The following is a 4,764-nucleotide window of genomic DNA, read 5'->3' as shown; positions in this document are numbered from 1 at the left end:
AAAACCGGGTGCAGAAAACAGAGTGAAAGAGAAAGAAAAGTGCGTTCTCTTTCTTCGGCTCCCTGTTCTGTTAGTGTGTCCAGTATCCAGTCAGCCAGCAGTGTTTCCTGGTTTCTATGTGCTGTGTGGGAGTTTACAGTGGCTTTGCAGCGTGAAGGCTCGGGCACTCCTGGCGTCAGCAGTGGGATTAGCCTCCGGCTCGTGCCTGTCCCACTTACAGTACATTCGTTTCTTTGTTTGCTTGTTTGAGTGACGTGTCCTGTGCCTCTGGTTTATAGAGCCGCTTGCTCGCACACAGACACTGAAACAAGGCCAGCGCTGTCGGCAGTCTGGCACATTAACCCCTATGGCCCCAGCAGTGGGCTTAAAAACTCATGGCTTGCATCTATAGTAACCTGCAGCAGATGGTACACACTGAGCCACTGGTTGCCCATCTCACTGTCAGGAGCAATTAGTAGGTTATCAATGGTGCTGAGACTAGTTACCAGCCAGGAGTTAATCCACTAAAGGCAAACACCTGTGACACAGCTCCCAGACCAAAGCTCCCAATTTACATGGTATGCGATTCCATTATTAATGTTACCTGCATATGCAGCATTGTATGTCTATACGTATGTGACAAACAATTTTAAGGTGGGGGACCAGTTGGTAAATGTATAAAAAGGGATTCATTTCTATGCTAGTAGAAGGGAAATCATCAAGTGATGGTAAAAAAAATCTAGCTAAATCTAGCAATTTTCTGAGACCCAATGCTGAAAATGAATTTCAGTAAGGCTGAAATTGAGAGACGCCAGAGCACCCAGGTAGACCAGTACCGAAATAAAGCTTCTCCGATTTGCGTTTAGCATAGCGCTCCAAACACACCTCCTCTCCAAACACGTGTCCAGCGCCTGCTGGGTAGTAATTTTCTTGGTCGCCATCGAAGAAGCAAAGGAATAATATAATAAAATGAAAAAACAGTAAAAGAATAGGAAAGAAAATGCCTTGCTTGTGTGTGTGTCCGCATCGCGCATTTCCTGGATAAGAGAGGGTGACTGAGAAAATGCGACTGGGTGTCTGTGTGACATTACTTGCCTATCATTTTCCCATAGTGCTCAGCAGATATGCCGCCAGCAAAAACCAAAAGTGTGAGATGAACGTAGATGGCTCATTTGTGTTGTAAATGAGTGGTACCAAGATAGTTTGCATCAAACAAAAAACATTTCCCTCCAATAGCTTGTTGATAGAGAAATCTCAGTCTGTTTTGGCAACAAAGCAGGACTGTTCTTGTAGCCACAGAGCTTAGCTTCATAGCGCTATAAAATAAGTTTCTTCGTGAAACGAAAGCAAATTTAATAAACATTGAATAAAATCCCCCTTTTTCATTGCCGGCGACGAGGTAGACCTCAGGGGTTTCATTTGGAACTGAAGATTTGTGATATAAATACATATCTAGTTTTGGCCAAATATTTAAATAGTTTGAGAAAACAAAGCTAAATCTTAAAACTTTTAGATATAGGTTCAAAACAATTTAAGATATTGGTTTAAAGTATATTTTTAAATAAATATTTTTTTAAACAAAGGCTTAAGATTTAAATTTAATATTTATATAATGATAAATATTTGCCCCTGAGACAGAGATTAAATTAAATATTTACTTTTTACTCTTCAGATTTAACATTTAAGTAACATATTTAGCCTTCATATTTTGACATTTTAATACTTTATAGCATGTTAGTTAAATCTAATAAAAACAATTCATGTTTAGCACAAATTTTATGAGGCGTGCCATATTTAGACTAAATGTGAAAAAAAAAAACATTGGAAAAACATGATGTCTTTTACTTTACCTTTGGCACCCCATACTCATTAACATTTCAAAAAATATTTTCCCTGCCTGGTAGCTTGAGTACCTAGTAAAGACTGCTTTCTCTTTCTCATGTCTTGAAAGTTCATCCATGATTGTTGTCCATGCATCAACTCTGAGTGTCACTCTACACTATATACATATTGTAACTTGCTGGGTCGGTGGTGGCATACAGTATGCATACATATGCATATTTGTGGTTATTGATGATGGTTATTGCATTATGTCTGCAGCGTTCCAGGCCACCTCCCCTGGTGCTCTGCGGCTGAGAGATCATTCCAGTGGAAGGTATGATGGGTTAAAAGTCAACCATAGAAAACCACAGCAGCAGATAACAGTGCAGTTTAGTGGTTAGGGGGCTTGAACTCAAACCTCCAGGCTAAAACCTCAGACCTGCGGTTTCCAACAAGGTACAGCACTGTGAGACCTTTATGCAAGATAGTAAAGATAGTATAGCAAGAAGTAAATATGATGCTGTATCAATGGGTAAAATGTTAAATGAAAGCCTCTTCCTGAATATGGGCACAAGATATACCAATTAATATGAACGATAACTGTGATGGTTGTAGGCTCGAGGATGTTCATTATGCCTGTTCCAGTGATGATCCCTTGGTCACAGACCATGTGTAATTGTCTGCTAGGGCTAGAAAAGGTAAAACTTCAACCACACATTTGAAAGTTCACAATCTATACGAAAGCTCCACATCCTGAAAGCCTTTAACATTTTACAAAATGAACTGGGAAAGGAAAACACAGAGGCCATACTGTTACACCCTCTCCCTGTTCTGTCAGCACCCCATCCTAAAACGTCAGCAGGATTTTAACGTGCTGACTTTCCCTCTACCTCAGATAAAACTGCCATATTAATTTCCATTTAAAGTGTACTAAAGCAATCATGAGAGAGCAAAGGTCCTTGGGGGGCCATTCCTGACTCTGATGTATATATGGTCTCAGATAGAAGACCTTCTGTGGAGAAAGGAACTCCATCTGGAAGCATAAAACTTCATCACGTTTGAGACGCAGCTAAATGGTTTAGGCCGTAAATCAGGCTAAGCTGAGGGAACAGATTAGAGGGGCCTGTGTGTAAACTCTGTTGCTTTATGCTGTTAGCCTGTAAGGAAGACCTAATGAAGTATTTATGAAACCAGCTGATGATGTTTTCACTAGGTAGTGGTGCAGTGAACTATCCCTCCTTTGGAAACCTGATGGCTGAAACTGCCTTCCGTTAGTCTTCTCCTCTTAAATAGCTCAGGCTTCTCATGTTAAATATCTGGGGTTATTGAGCATGTGGATGGTAGACCTCTTGAGGACATGAAGTTCTCAGTGTTGGTGGACCAATATGGGGCACCTTTCCCTCTGAACCAAATGAAAAAAGTATATTCAATGCGGCTAAAGGTTTCTTTGTTTAAATAAAACCAAGGTCTTCACAAGGTTTTGAAAGAGTAGGGGCGTTAACTGAGTAATCCAGTTTCCATTATATCCCACATTTCACTGCCTACCCAGTGCCATGCTTTAAAATACATATTCTTCAGTTTATTTTGGCTCCATTCTGCCCCTCTGTCAATCACTGACCTGGCACACAAATTTACATAGAGCAAGTGTATCCTTTAAAAGAACAGCTTTACTGTGTCAGAGGTAATCATGGCTCTATACTGCTGCCACCCACATGGCATCTGTGTTTGTTTCACAGATCCAATGAAATAAGGAGAAACCCAAAGGAAATCAAGGACCAGAGCTCTTCTGTGGTATAGGCAAAAGCTTCTCTCTTTTCCCAGCTGGTGAATGTGCTCTTCATGTTTTTGGGAGGTTCGCACAATCCACGAACCATTCTGAAGTCTGAAAGAAAGCGGAAGCCATAACAATAACTCCTGGATATTACTGTCGCCATATTAAGTTGTACAGATTCGCCAACCATACACGCCATTTTAACTGAACAATGAATACACTGGAGCTAAGTTGCTGATATCAGTTAAATCCAGAACAATATTTAATGTAGAGAACAGGCATTAGCTAGCAAAGAGACTAGTTTATTATGCTGACATAATGTTTTGGACAGGCACTCTTCAGTGTTAACAGGAGCTGTGTTTGAAGCAAGGAGTGAATGCACCTGTGTGAGGCAGTGTCTGCTAGCTCTCTTGAGCCTGATTCAACCAAGCTCCGCCCCACGCTAGCTTGTTGGTACTCAACTCTACAGCTAATTGAGTTGTTTAATGATGCAATGCGATGTCAGAGTGCTAAGTTGTCAGGGAGTTGCTTAGCCATTTAAAGAGTGACAGTGTGAATGGATAAGATTTATAACAGCAGGTGCTTTTCTCAGGTTACTCAGAATACGTGACCAAAGCTCCCTACCTCCAATCATGCATTGATTGGCCCAGGTTACACTTTACAGAAAGTGTATTATCCTAATGTCTTCATGAAACATGCATAACAGCACCATCATCATGAAACAACACGTTTATTAATCTTTCACCAGGGAATTATGTGCTTTGTGAAAGACAATATGACACATATGATGTAATAGGGGTGTGCAGAAATGATGCTCTCTGTATCTATCTGCATCTGTTCAACTAATAAAATTATCTGGAGAAGCCTCCTTCTCTCTGATCTGGAGGACTTAGCCAATCATAAAAATAACAAATAACATTGTTTATTTGGTTGCAAACGTACACAGCAAAATATACAAAATCTTTTTACCTCTGCTTTCAAAGTTCCTGTTGCTTAATATCTGATTGAAAGTGATTGACGGTGATGTATGGCTAGTCCCTTTTTTTGGACAGCTATTCCACTGTGCTGCCCTCTTGCGTGCATTCAGCAATTCTTTAGAGTTTGAACATGTGGAGAAATACTTGGAAAAGTGGTTTTTAAAAAAATAATTAATTCATAATATGAAGTTGTGTTCTTTGGTTGTTGTTAGTCTT

Source organism: Anguilla anguilla, chromosome 6, assembly GCF_013347855.1.
Source record: "Anguilla anguilla isolate fAngAng1 chromosome 6, fAngAng1.pri, whole genome shotgun sequence".
Lineage (NCBI taxonomy): Eukaryota > Metazoa > Chordata > Actinopteri > Anguilliformes > Anguillidae > Anguilla > Anguilla anguilla.
Note: the sequence above shows the minus strand (reverse complement) of the source record.